The sequence below is a fragment of the Dendropsophus ebraccatus genome, chromosome 3, assembly GCF_027789765.1.
Source record: "Dendropsophus ebraccatus isolate aDenEbr1 chromosome 3, aDenEbr1.pat, whole genome shotgun sequence".
NCBI lineage: Eukaryota > Metazoa > Chordata > Amphibia > Anura > Hylidae > Dendropsophus > Dendropsophus ebraccatus.
In genome coordinates, this window is record NC_091456.1 from 33,921,000 (window position 1) to 33,936,462 (window position 15,463).

At 40.2% G+C, this 15,463-nt stretch overlaps 1 protein-coding gene across 1 annotated transcript in view; it reads right to left on the reverse strand.

Moving 5' to 3' along the window:
- The window catches only part of FAM222A (family with sequence similarity 222 member A), an 84,436-nt gene extending 69,286 nt beyond the window's left edge, over positions 1-15,150 (reverse strand). The window contains exon 1 of the mRNA XM_069961360.1: positions 14,124-15,150. The gene's annotated coding sequence lies outside the window, so the exon portion shown is untranslated. The remainder of the gene's footprint in view (positions 1-14,123) is intronic.
- Between the last annotated feature and the right edge of the window lie 313 nt (positions 15,151-15,463).

Sequence of the window (15,463 nt, forward strand, 5' to 3'; positions counted from 1 at the left end):
TGATAGGACGTGTACGTGTAAATACACAGTACAACAACAAAGGAAAATGCTTACCTATTCTTTCTTGACTGTGCTGTGTATGGAAAGTACAGAAACCTTCTAACCTTGGAATGGAATGGCATGTATTTATCTTTTTCCATCTATTTCTCAGAATATCTTGTCACCTGTACTAGTGAATAGTTAATATATTAACACTGAGTGGTTAATAGAATAGGCTGCTCTCTCCAAACTGTAGTCACCCGGCCAAGTCGGATAAAACTGATTAACTATGGATTGCTATCACTTAGCAACCTGTACCAAGCTGTAACAGTGCACCCCCTTCCCTATGGAACAACAGCTTGATACTCACTATACTATTAATACAAGCAGGAACATGGCTACTTCAGATAGAGGACCACCAGAAGAATCACTGCACGGCTATGCTCCCACTTCGGGAACATATTGCATAAAGATGCCTTGTTAGATAGACGGCCGCTAATAATAATCATGATCATTTTTAGCCGCAATCTATGTTACAAGATGGCCGCCTTCACTGGTATGTACCCGAAGAGGGAACATAGCCCAATACTGTTTTTGTTGTAGAACTACAAAGTATCACAGAAAATAGAACCAAAACTTAAAGAGGCTGTCTAGGAGAAAACAAGTCAGTCATAGACTATCCACAGGATAGGCTATGAATAGTAGATCGGCAGGGTGCGAACATGACCAAAAGTTGTAACTGCATGGGGCTTGTATGTTTTTCCTATATTTGCATTGGTTTCTCTCAGACAGACACATTTCTCCTAAACTTAAAGGAGAGGTCCGGGCATTTTTAAATTCCAGCAGCCAGCAGGGGGGGAATTTAAAGGCGGTGATCGGTGGGACCGGCCTCCAAGATCTTGGCGCTGCATATGTCACGACCTGGCTGATGGACTGCCCGCTTAGCCAGTCAGTGACTGGAGCGAGACACCGCTCCAGTCACTGATTGGTTGAACGGCCAGTCCATCAGCCGAGGCAGGTATTTTCCTCCTCCAAGTCGGGAATTCATCACAACTCAGGGGAAATGCCTTCTGGCGGGGATGCCGAGGCCGGTCCCGCCGTTCACCACAGGCAAAAGTAGGTTTGTACTTGTTATCAATTTTCCCCTTGCCCCTGCTGGATTTTAAAAATGGCTGGACTTCTCCTTTAAATGAGTCTAAAATTAGATTATGTGCCCAATATGGGGACAGAGACTAATGGTGCGTTTACACAGACAGATTTATCTAACAGATCTTTGAAGCCCAAACCAGGAACAGACTATAAACAGGGATCAGGTCATAAAGGAAAGATTGGGATCTATCCTCTTTTCAAATCCATTCCTGGCTTTGGCTTCCAAAATCTGTCAGATAAATCTGTCTGTGTAAGCGCACCCTTTACTGTCCATGAATGATGACAGCCCCTATACGGCACTATAGAATTTGGGTTACGCACAGCTATAAATTCACATTAAAAGAAATAACTCTTCCTCTCTTTCAATAAAACAATAGCTACTTCAAATGACTTTTTAGAGATTACACTGTTTGAAATATATTTTTTAGTTTTTTTTTTTTTTCCAAAGAGCTTACAATCAAATTATTTTAACCCAGGTTCAGAGAGATTAAAAGATCTGCCTTAAGGTCATGTAGCTACTGAGTAACTGCAATGCAGCCACTTCAAAGGCAGCGAAATCACATTGCCTTAATGAAATATCTTTACCCTATTTACCAAAGGTTAAATGTATCAAAGGGTAAAGACACTGAGAACAGCATTAGATCAGAGAACAGGCAGAAAACTGATTGGGGAGATGATAATATATCACTATAAGCTTTATCCCAATGAAAATAGTTCTTAAACTGGCAAACAGTCAAAATGAAAATGGCAAAAAGCACTAAATCTCAACGGCTGGGGCCTGGGTCCAAGAATGATACCTTCCTGTTGTTTATGTAAACCTAATGGATGGATAGCAGGTTGGCTACTTATAGAACCTATGGTATGACCAGTCGCGGTTAAACAGAAAGACACCTGTAACAATTTAAAAAATTTCAAATAAAAAAATTCAATAGCCGTGATTCTACTCACTAAGGGTACGTGCACACTTACCGGATCCACAGCGTATTTTCTGCTGCGGATCCTGCCGCGGATCCTGTAGGTGTGAACGCACCCTAAATATCCCTTATCACGTATTGCTTGGAGGTCTATAAGAGGGAAATATGGGATAAGGACAGAGCTGATAACTAATTAAATTGCAGACCACCAAAATGGTGCCCATACACTTTATACTAAAGTCAGTCAAACCCGCCAACAGTATAAGGCAAAAGGTTGGCCTCCTGACAGATGGTGATGGTGGAAATAAGTATTTGGTGTGATGGATTTTTACGGCTGACCATTTTGTTCTTAGAGGGATAAGCTGGCACCAGAGCAGTTTGGCAGCAGCTTATCCCTCCCCTCCTGGTAGAGGCAGCTGTCGGGCAAATGATGGTACGGCCTATGGTTATTGAAGGTGTTTAGGCCTCTTAAAAATGTTTTTCAAACCAACTGGTGCCAGATTTTTAAAATTTATGTCTAATCAAAATCTCTGGTCTTTCAGTACTTATCAGCTGCTGAATGTCCTGCAGAAAGTGGTGTATTATAATTATTATTATTATTTATTTATAAAGTGCCCTTAATTCCAGAGTGCTATATAATAGATAGGGGTAACAAGCAGGAAGAATACAAGATCAGAACACATTACATGAAGGCAAAAGACAGCCTGTTACATGGGGGAAGAGAACCCTGCCCATGAGGGCTTACAATCTATATTTTTTCCAGTCTGGAGAGCAGGAGAGGTTTTTTATGGGGATTCACTACAGCTCTGGACAGTTCCTGACGTGGACAGAGGTGGCATTTCCTGCAGGACATACAGCGGTTGATAAGTACTAGAAGACTTGATATTTTCAAACCTCTGGCACTTTCTGACACCAGTTGATTTAAAAGAAAACATTTTTTTCGCAGGAATAACCCTTTAAGGGTACCTCTGGAGTTCACCCTTGACCTATGTAAGTAGGTGTGGACTTCAGGAGGGTTTTCAGGTCACAGTCCAAACGTACTAAAAACAAAAAAGAATGTTAATCACCATGCAAAATATAATGTGATTACCCTTTAAATAGGCCACAAGGCCTGACCTAGCAAATTAGATAGCACTGCTGTACAGGCAGAGCAAGAAGCTGTGGGCCACAGAACAGAGAAGGAAGAGCAAGAAGAGAAGGGATATCCACATGGGTTATAGCCATTCATTGGCAGCAGACAAGCAACAGTTCCATCTATTTCTGAACCCACTCTGCCCCCAGACTAGTGAGCAGCACGGCCTCATGAACGGCCATATAAGAATAAACGGTTTATAATAACCTGTATACATTTGCAGGTCATAAATAATAACCTCTCGCTCCCAACCAGCATGGAGTAGAGATGATTTGGAAACAGTAAAAATACCACGGTGTCACCTATCACGTATAAAGGAAAGCAGAGCGCAACCTATCTCGCTCCGACCACTTAAAGGGGGTTTATATAACAATTGATAAGGCCGTGTCTCCGGCAATTATCTAGGTGTCATTGCCCTCCATTACATTGATAATGTAAACAGCAAGGCCCTACTGGCGTCTTAAGCTTTTAGCAAATAGGTTAAATTTAGTCTCGTATATGGCTGCCAGATTTACATACAGAGCACCAGTTCCTGTAGCTTGCTCCCCTTGACAGAAGGTTATGTATCCGTAAGACAGAGGGCTGACATTGCTGTCAGGTTACACACCGAACCCGAGGTAACACTCCAGTTCTTCTGCAGCTGAAATCTCAGGTTATAGGAATAACAGAAGGGGGTCGGCTGAGGATGTGCGGGGAAAATGCCATCAGCAAAATCAGGCAGAAACAGCAGGGTTGTAGTATAGCAACTGGCTGCCCAGAGGGTTAGGAGACCTGCGGTACATACAAGGTGCTTATAGGAAAGCACAGGGCATAGGATGGTAATGAGACGCCTATATGTAGGGTAGATGACCAATAATCATTGACACATAAGGTACCATTAGGACGGATATTAGTAACCCATACACCAGTCCGAATGTAGATAACTATCCAAAGAATACCATTAAACACAAGGTCAAAATCTTTTATATGTTCTTCGTCTTGCAGAGAACAATTTGCTGGGGAATATTTAGTCCTTAGACTCATTTATATATTTTTTTCTTTGAATATGAACAATAGACAAAAGTGGAAGGATGTTCACACCTATCTGCCGAATCTGTTGGTGCTGTACAAATAAATATTATTATATTATTATTATTGCTACTACTATGCATACTGCAAATATTTGCTTTTATATATTTGATTGTACTCACACCTGTACCCGTATTCGATAGAGATGATCGAACATCGGGAAATCTTAGGTTCGATCGAACTCGAACCTTCTGCATTTGATTCCTGATGCCTTCCCGTTCCGTGGGGAAGGAGGAGAATGCCCGAGTACTGCCTGAAAAACAGTGACCGTGAAAATGTTACCTAAGCTATCAGCACCATGTTGTAGAGCAGAAGGAGCTGAGCAGATTGATATATAACTTTGTGGGAAAAGATTCAGTAAAACTTGTAATATATTGATTGAAATCTCTACGCTAAAGAGTCCAGTCCATTGAATGACCCCGCCCACTGGACTCCTTATCACAAAATGAGCAGGGATTTCCATCAACATTTTACAAGTTATACTGAATCTTTTCCCACTTAGTTATACTGTATATCTATCTGCTCAGCTCTGCCTGCTCTATAACATTATGGTGATAGATTCGATAGCATTGTCTTGATGACAGGTTCCCTTTAAGAATGGTTACCAATGTTATTGCTTTTCATTGCAAACACAAAGTATAACTACCTGAAGGTAAATTATGAATTATCTCATGTCAAAATAAGTAGTGCCAGTGGTTAGGTAGCCGTTAGTTCAATCTCCCTACTGAATCGCCATTCATGCAAGGTCAACATGAATGAGAATGTTTATCAGAGATTTGGGGAGGTTGGCTGTCATCTGAATCATAATGTGTATGTCTGTAATAATGTACAAGGCTGCAGCTAAAGGGGTACTCTGACGGGAAAAAAATTGTTTTCAAATTAACTGGTGTCAGAAAGTTATACAGATTTGTAAATTACTTCTATTGAAAAATCTCAAACCTTCCAGTACTTATCAGCTGCTGTATGTCCAGCAGGAAGTGTTGTTTTCGGTCTGCCACCTCAGTCCGTGACGGGAATTCTCAGGTTTTCTATAGCAGCGCTTCTCAATTCCAGTCCTCAGGCATCACCAACAGGTCATGTTTTGAGGATTTCCCTTACAAAGAACGCCTGTGAGAATATCTGATGCACTGAGTATAATTATATCACCTGTGAAATACTAAGGAAATGCTCAAAACATGACCTGTTGGTGAGGCCTGAGGACTGGAATTGAGAAGCACTGGTCTATAGGGATTTGCTACTACTCTGGACAGTTCCTGTCACGGACAGAGGTGGCAGCAGAGAGCACTGGGTCAGACTGGAACATAGGGAAATATTCTGGCAAACAAAGGCCCAAACAAAGCCTAAATGGCCCAACCAATCACAGCTCACTTTAACAGATTTTAAACCTAAACTGTGATTGGTTAATATAGGGGGGAAAAAAAGTCAGTTTGGGCTTCAGGCAGTTTGGGCCTATAATTTTTAGCCTCCCCCCAATGTCCAGTCGTATGCCTAAAGGAGAAGTCCGGTGAAAATTTTTATTTAAGTATTGTATTGTCCCCCCAGAAGTTATACAAATCCCCAATATACACTTATTATGGGAAATGTTTATAAAGTGCTTTTTTCCCTGCACTTACTACTGCATCAAAGCTTCAGTTCCTGGATAAAATGGTGATGTCACTTCCTGGATAACATGGTGATGTCACGACCCGACTCCCAGAGCTGTGCGGGCTGTGGCTGCTGGGGAGGATGATGGCAGGGGGACACTGAGGGACACAGGACACTGGAGGGACACTGAGCATCTCTCTGCCATCATCCTCTCCAGCAGCCACAGCCCGCACAGCTCTGGGAGTCGGGTCGTGACATCACCATGTTATCCAGGAAGTGACATCACCATGTTATCCAAGAAGTGATATCACCATGTTATCCAGGAAGTGACATAATCATTTTAACTGGGTAGCGAAGCCTTGATTTAGTAGTAAGTGCAGGAAAAAAGCACTTTATGTGCATTTCCTGTAATAAGTCTATATTGGTAATTTGTATAAGTTTTGGGGGACAATACAATACTTTAATAAAAAATTTTGCCGGACTTCTCCTTTAACAGGCCACTTGCTCAGCCCATAAATGTCTCCTGTTAAAGGGCCGTAAGAAGGTCTGTCCCCCCTGTAGGTTCCCTTTAATACAGGTCCATGCTGGATTTAAGTGAAATAGAAGGAATCATTTCATCTACAATTCCGCTGCATGCAGTACATAAACAAAGGTTAATACATCCATCAATAACTATGATAGATGTGCTAACACTAAGTTTGTTGCCTTTTCCTCCATACAGAAAACCAGTTACAGACACTCCTTGCAAGTAAACAAGTATCTCAATGAACAACTGGCATACCCTGTACTACTGTATAGTCAACAAACGCCCCATTAATCTGCATAATCTAACCAAATATGATGATTGTAACCCGCTCGGTCACAAGGACTGGCTTACTCTTGTAGAAATCTCTTTATCCTTGATAGACTCCACTTCACTAATGATAAAAAAAACTCCAAATTGCTTTTCCTATTAAAATAGTGTGCTGGGTCCTCTCAGCGAACACACCTGAAGTACCGGCCTAGGGCACTCATTTCCACATCATCACACTCCTGATCTAGAGGTCAACCATGTTCATGTAAAAACAAGAGAATCAAGCTGCAAATATTAGATTATTCCCCATCTACAAATCTGTTTCCTTCATTTCTTATAAATCTACGCCCCCATCGCTCAGTGGTCTGAACATGATGATACATGTATACTGGCAGAAAATTTGAATAAACTGGTGTCAGAAAGTAAAATAGATAGATCTATTAAAAAAATCTCAAGTCTTCCAGTACTTATCAGCTGCTGTATGTCCTGCAGGAGGTGGTGTATTCTTTCCCATCTTAGCACATTGCTCTCTGCTGCCACCTCTGTCAGTTTCAGGAACTGTCCAGAGAGCCATAGACAACCTGTTTTCTGCTTTAGACAGTTCCTGACAGGGGCAGAGGTGGCAGCAGAGAGCACTGTGTCAGAATACACGACTTCCCGCAGGACATACAGCAGCTGATAAGTACTAAAAGACTTAAGAATTTTAAATAGAAGTAAATTACAAATCTAAATAACTTTCTGACACCAGCTTATTTGAAATAAAAAAAAATTCGTACAGAGTTCCCCTTTAACTCGGACAAAGATTATTATTGCGGAAAAAGATTGTGGACATATTATACAGTCCTGGAAGATTACTTAACGTGTGAATGAGGCCATAGTGTCAGCTTTTTTTTTTTTTACACACAAAATTGTATTTCTTATGTAGTTTCCTAGTGTGTACTATTCTTCACTGTTAAACATGATGGGGGAGATTTATCAAACATGGTGTAAAGTGAAACTGGCTCAGTTGCCACTAACAACCAATCAGATTCCACCTTTCATTCCTCACAGACTCTTTGGAAAATGAAAGGTGGAATCTGATTGGTTGCTAGGGGCAACTGAGCCAGTTTCACTTTACACCATGTTTAATAAATCTCCCCCGGTATGTTGTACATTCCGTTTTCATGGGACATAATGAATAAATAATGTAAAACAAGCTTCAGCTATGCAATATTGTAGCATTTAAACATGTGTGAACAAGGCCAACACTGTCTAAAACTGGCCTTATAAAGGTCTATTTTTTATGTGTATACATGCATTTCTTCTATTGCTGTCTATAATCTGATATCCTTTACATATAGTTGCTTATCCCTTATATTACCTTTAAGAGGGACAGGACCGTCCCTAATATGACCGCTGATAAAGTAGTTCACTAATTGTTGGGCTTATTATGAAAGTTAATATCACCTATTTGGCCTTTACTTGCCCCATGTAATAAAGCCTCTATAAACTATAATCTCAAATTAAAGGGGAACTCTGGCGATTTTTTCCCCCCTTTCAAATTAACTGGTGTCAGAAAGTTATACAGATTTGTAATTCTATTTAAAAATCTCAAGTCTTCCAGTACTTATTAGCTGCTGTATGTCATGCAGGAAGTGGTGTATTCTTTCCACTCTGACACAGTCTGCTCTCTGCTGCAACCTCTGTCCGTGTCAGGAACTGTCCACAACAAGAGCAAATCCCCATAGAAAACTTTTCCTGCCTTGGACAGTTCCTGTCACAAACAGAGGTAGCAGAGAGAGAGAGTAGGAGAAAATACACCACTTCCTGCAGGACATACAGCAGCTGATAAGTACTGGAAGACTTGAGATTTTTAATTAGAAGTAAATTACAAATCTGACACCAGTTTATTTAAAAAAAAAATTACTGGAGTTCCCCTTTAAGTACCCTACATCCTTCCCATCATGCTTATATGAAACTGACTTAGTGCAAGTTTCATTAAAACTTTTTAGACCTGGTATATTTTAGGAATTCAGGATAAAACTGCAATACCACAATGAAAAGCAACTAAGCGCAGGACGAATATATACACTTCATAAAGATGTATCCCTGTTAGATTAGATTTCATGCAAGGCAACACCTGCATGCCATTCATATATAGAGTATTCTCTGTATACTGGGGGTGGTTCCCCTGCATTATAAAACGTTGCACTTTAGATTTAAATTGCTGTTTAGTGCAACTTTACATCTCCAATGTTATGTTACTCAGGACAGTAATACCATCGTAGGAGATAGTGCTGAGCAAATACACATTTCACAGTATAAACATTTAGTCAGGCTGTGTATCCAGAAGAAATTCAATATACATTCTATAAATCCCCTATAGCTGTTTACTTTTAGACTCTTTATTTTTTCAAGAGTTAATTCAGATCTAGTCTCCCAGGGTTTTCAGCCTGCACTTGTTTGTAAATGGTTACTAGGCCATATGCCATTAAGCCCTTTCATTTCCTCTCTGCCTTGTTATCTGTTTAGAGGTTGAAAGGCAGAACAGAGTTTTATTGTGTCTACCTTCATAAGCAAAACGAGGACAGACAAAAGAAGGAATGACCCATCTGCGAGGCTTGCTCATCAAGATGCCGGCTAATCTGACGCTTCCCATTAAATCTACAGCTAAACAAACACAAACTAAACCCATCATGGTACATATTAGCCGAACAGACAGACATCTATTAGACTGGATACAGAGGTCGCTTATAAAAACGTAAACACCTATAAAAGCAACCAAGTACAACCCTAAACTAGAACTCTGGGTTTTCCTATGAAAACACTTATATGTACAAATATTCCCGTTCTGACCACCATTTATTGGGAATTAATAGGGATAACTGGCCGTCTATTGATAATGACGGACACAAATAATGGCCATGGTTTATGAGAGGAATTTCAAGCGGAAATTAAGAGCGGATTCCTCTTTAATTCCTAGCCTATTCCTCAGTGTGAACGCATCCTAAGGCCGGGTTCACACTACATATAACACCGGCCGTTCTGTGACCTGGGAGGGTAACAGAACAGCCAGTGTTACTGAAGATCATCCCGGGTGGTACTGCAGTACCAGCCAGATGATCTTCATTTCTGGTGAATTCGGATGCGGGCGCATCCGTGTGTGGCCGCATCCCAATTCACTGCTGCACACAATGGAGCGTGCGGCCGGAGCCGCATGCTCCATTGTGTGAACTGACATGTTCTCTATTCAATGAATAACGGACGCAGAACACTGACATGTCCGTTTTTTGTGCGGCCGGATGGAATCCCAGCCAGAGTGTATACTATGGGGGAGATTTATGAAAGGGTGTAAATATACACCTGGTGTAAACTGCCCACAGCAACCAATCACAGCTCAGCTTTCAGCTCTGATAAATATAAGAGGAGCTGTGATTGGTTGCTGTGGGCAGTTTACACCAGGTGTATATTTCCACCATTTCATAAATCTCCCCCATAGTATACGCTCTGGTTGGTATTCCATTCATTCACATACAATGTATGTTTTGTATAAACCTCGTGATATATACAAAACATATGTTGTGTGAACATACCATAACGGTGGGTTCACACTGAGGAATCTGCGCTAAGTTCCGTCGGAACATAGACTCCATTCTATGAACAGATGGATTCCTCTGCCCACTGTAAGAATTGACAAGTCAATTCTTTCGTCGGAGAGCAGAATTCGCCTGACGATAGAAAGGAATATATGGGACGGGCAGAAATGCGTGCCGCCGCGATCAGAGACGAGCGACGGAATCCATGGAAACTTCATAAGGTTCATATGGTTTTCATAAGGGACATTATATTAGCATATAAACAGAAAGTTCAGACCAACATCCAGATAATGAGTTGAACCAGGTTCACACATGATATGGTGATCAGTATTTTCAGCCAAAACCTGGAGTGGTCCCAAAACAATGGTCATTATTACCCATCATGATCATTACTTGACCTTATTTTTACATTGTGGGAACATAGCCTTATTCTGTCAGTACCACCCTGGTTTTGGCTAAAAATACTACCTGCGAACCCGGCCTAAGGGTACTATTACATGAAGCGAATTTTCTATGATCAACGATTAACGAACTCAAAGGACCGTTACGGCGGCCACAGGAACGACCGAACGACGTCTTATTACATGCGAACAATTTGCAAACGATTCAAGATAAAAATAGGTCCAAATTCTAATAAACGACCAACGATTTCTCATTGGTCGTTTAATCGGTCTGCTATTACACTAAACGATCGTTCAAATCCGAACGATTTAACGATTTTTCAAACGATAATTGTTCCGTGTAATACGGCCCTAAGACATGGGCCCATATTTGTTTACTGATGTAGACAAGTGATAAAGAGCAGTGGTAGGGAACGTTGATTATTGATTAACGTTGATTAACGTTTAGATTATTCTATACCAGGGGTAGGGAACGTTGGCTCTCCAGCTGTTAGCTTTGGCTGTCCAGGCATGATGGGAGTTGTAGTTTTGCAACAGCTGGAGAGCCAATGTTCCCTACCCTTGGTATAAAATAAGGCTAGGTTCACACTGCATTTTTGCAAAAAACGGATTGCAAAAACGCAGTGTGAACCCAGCCTAATCTAAATCATAAAAAATTACCATAAAAAAACCTCAGTAGAAATAATCTTTTCACTATAGCCAGCTACAACTATAAATTACAGCCGCTGGCTATATTCCCACAACTTCTTTTTAGGTGAAAAACAAACATTTGATGAGCGTAATCAATGATCATGATCATTAATAATGGCCGTCATTATCAAAAACGTCCTAAAGAAGTCATTGTGGAACATAGCCATCGCCTGATCATCAACTAGTGACCCCCTCATGTATATTGTCCTATTACAATGCCCTGATATAGTGTAAAGAAAAATTCTGGAATTTTAGGAGTTTCGTCACAGCTGGGACAATGACATCTCTTAAAGGGCAAGTCTACTCACACTCCATTTCCTTCTAACCAAGGTCAAGGCCAACTATAAACCCATTCCATTTGTTTTATAGATTCACAGGTCTTAAAAGACTGTCCCCATCACCCATAAACCAACTTCCTAGCCTTATGTCAGGATACTAAAGTTCTTTTTTACTACTCTCAACAGGTGGGAAGGGCATTGAAGATTACATTGCTTCCAATTGCTGTGCCAGCTATGAAGGAAGAACAGAATTCATGTACACAGTGATCATCTAGGGCAAGGATGGGGAACCTTCGGCCCTCTAGCTGTTGCAGAACTACAATTCCCATCATGCCTGGACAGCCAAAGCTAAAGCTTTGGTTGTCCAGGCATGATGGGAATTGTAGTCTTGCAACAGCTGGAGGACGGAGGGTTCCCCATCCCTGATCTAGGGGTTTGGCACTTATGTAATATGGATACAGATGGAGACAGACTGGTGATATACAATGTCTTTTTTGGAGCGATAAGAGGTAATAAATTGCATTATTTCAATATATACACTATAAATGGAAGCATCAGATTACAGGAAGGAAGAGTCACAATGAATATTGACATTATCTGAGTAATACAACTTAAAGGGCAACTCCAGCAGAAAAAAAAAATCTTAAAAATTGATTGGAGTCAAAAAGTGCCAGAGATTTGTAATTTACTTCTATTAAAAAAAAAATCTCAAGTCTTCCAGTACTTCCAGCTGCTATACGTCATAGACATACACATAGATATGCAGGACATGCAGCAGCTGATAAGTACTAGAAGATTTATTAAATGGAAGTAAATTTAGAAATCTCTGGAACTTTCAGACATCAGTTAAGTTGAAGAAAAAAAAAATTGCTGGAGTTGTCCATTAAATTATCCACTTGCCTGAAGGAGAAAATGTAAAAGAAAAAATAAATAAATAAATAAATAAATAAAAAAATTAAAGAAATATTATATATATATATATATATATATATATATATATATATATATATATATATGTATACATACATATACACACACACACACACACACACACACACACTATCACTATATATAGTATAGTACAATAACACTGACTACTATCAAAACCAACCAAAGGAACCAAAACACAACCCGGAAATTCTGTTTTATATACTGTACAAGCATGTGATAAATCCAGCACAAGGGTCATCTACTCCGCCACTATTTCACATGACATTTATTCTGCCCTTCACCCTTGTGGCTCAGACAAATACTAGCTAATCCCCTTTCCTACTATCTGCAATGTTTTATTTCCATCCCATTTCCCTGACTTATAGGATTCCCTATTTATATTGGCTCCATAGTGCACACAGGAGAACAATACAAATGCTAACATAATAATAAAAAAAAAAAGACAATGGAAGATCAATTCTCATTTAAGGCTAGACATACCTCCTTAGTCATACAGGAAAAATACTGTCTGACTGGGTTGTCTTGTGAGACGGAAACTAAGTCATCTTAACTTAGGACATTAACTTGCTTCAAGAAGCTGACAGGCATGTGATGATATACAACACTGTGGCCTTTTACTTGCAAATATTTACATTTTTCTGTTCTATAGAATAAGAAAATAGTGAATCCCCAGCTATAAATCCTATGGGACAAAGGCCTAATGACCCTACCATCTTAGTGGCACAGAGGGCTATTCAGCTTTGGCATAATAGATGCAGGTTTTTAAGATAAGCCTATTCTAGAAAACTACCATTGTCCATATGTAGATATTTATGTATATGGTGCAAACTTCTAACAATTCATAACTACCATTGGCCATATGTAAATATGTATATGGTGCAAACTTACTTCTAACAAGTCATAACTACCATTGTCCATATGTAGATATTTATGTATATGGTGCAAACTTACTTCTAACAAGTCATAACTACCATTGGCCATATGTAGATATTTATGTATATGGTGCAAATGTACTTCTGCCAAGTCATAACTACCATTGTCCATATGAAGATATTTATGTATATGGTGCAAACTTACTTCTGCCAAGTCATAACACTACAATTGTCCATATGTAGATATTTATGTATATGGTGCAAACTTCTTCTAAGTCATAACTATCATTGTCCATATGTAGATATTTATATATATGGTGCAAACCTACTTCTGCCAAGTCATAACACTACCATTGTCCATATGTAGGGTCTACCAGGTGTACAGGACCATAATTCTGCTGACTACAGAAGTGCTGGAACAAAGTGCACAACCCTCTTAGTCTTATCTGCAGGAGCAGGTCCTCACTAACACAGTCCTAAAATATTCCCAGATCATAAATGATTATTACTATAAAACAAGACATTGTATGTCATAAAGCGAAGCTCACAGTTGAACAGAATAAGATGTTTCTATTAATTCTACACAGATGGGTGACGATTAAGATAAAGTAACTAGTTTAAACCAGCATTCACAAGAAAGAGGATAGCTGGGAGGAAAAGCTACCATCTGCTCTGGTACATACCCTGCAAATCCAAAATTGTCAAATATTTTGCATTTTTAACCTGAAAATATTTACCATAAATCTCCCTTTATTCCCCGCTTTGCCGCCTTTGATCCAGGAAAAAAGAAAAAAAAAAAATTAAAAGTCTTTGCAGGACTCTTTAAAACTCAATCCAAGCCATAAGGTCTTCCGGAAATATTCCTTTAATCTTCCAGTGGTAAAAAAAAAAGAGAAAAATAAAAAAAAAGCCTTGGGATGGGGAATCAGTATACAAAGAGTGGGAAGGAAATTCTGTCAATTTTCTTAAGTGTCCTGTAGTGTTTTTGCATTGACTTGAAGTTAGGAGCAGTAATCCCATAAACCATCCAATAAACCATAAATAATAATAACAATAATAATTATAATAATAATATGTTCCAGGACAGAAGAAAAAATAGCAGTACAAGTGATCTTTACAGAAGACAGAGGAAACCCTCCAAATCTTGGCAGAGCAGGGATCTGAGAAGCCTCTGTGTCTTATTAATCTTGATTTTTTTTTCCTCTTCTTCCTCTTCTTCTTAGCAGTGAAAATTCAATTTCTTTCCCAGCCTCAGGGGCAGCGTTTTCATATCACGATGACAGCAGAAAATCAGGAAAACAATACATACAAAAAAATGAATTTAAATATTAACAGGCAAGAAAGGAAAATGTCTTTGTTATCATCATTCTTGTAAACTCCACAGAGAAGAGGACAGGAGGAGTGAGATGTCTGCAGACAGGGGGACCCACAGCCACTCAAGCCTTTTGCTGCAGATAATAAATATTACCGAGAGAAGTGCAAAATGTGCTGTGACCAGTGCTGCTGCTGCAGGGGAAGAGGGAGAAGATGCACCAGGCAACATCCACTTAATCCTCTCCTGAGTGGGTTAGATGCCCTCTTAGATGTCTGGCAGCAGCTTAAATCCTCGACACATTCAGGCTTGTGGGGAGGGGGTTGTGCCGGGTTCCCACCATGCACAGAGGGTGATACAGGGAAGGAACAGACCGATCGTGCAGAGATTGATGGATGAGCCGGAAGAATCTGCGCCCATGCAGCAGCTGCTCCGCCACAGCCTCCTCTCTGCTGCTCTGCACGTCGGGAACTGACAGAGAACCAGAACGATGCTTCTGTCTCCGCTCTTCTAGCCACGCCCAGACACGCCCATCCCGGAGGAATGACCAATAGAGAGGGAGGAAAGGAGGTGGGCGGAGCCCTAGTGGGATGAGACCTGGGAGGCTTTTCAGGACTGGGCACTCATTCTCTAGTCAAACTGTACCTAGATAGTATACACGGCTATATACTATACCTAGAGAGTATACACGGCTATATACTGTACCTAGAGGGTATACACGGCTATATACTGTACCTAGAGAGTATACACGGCTATATACTGTAC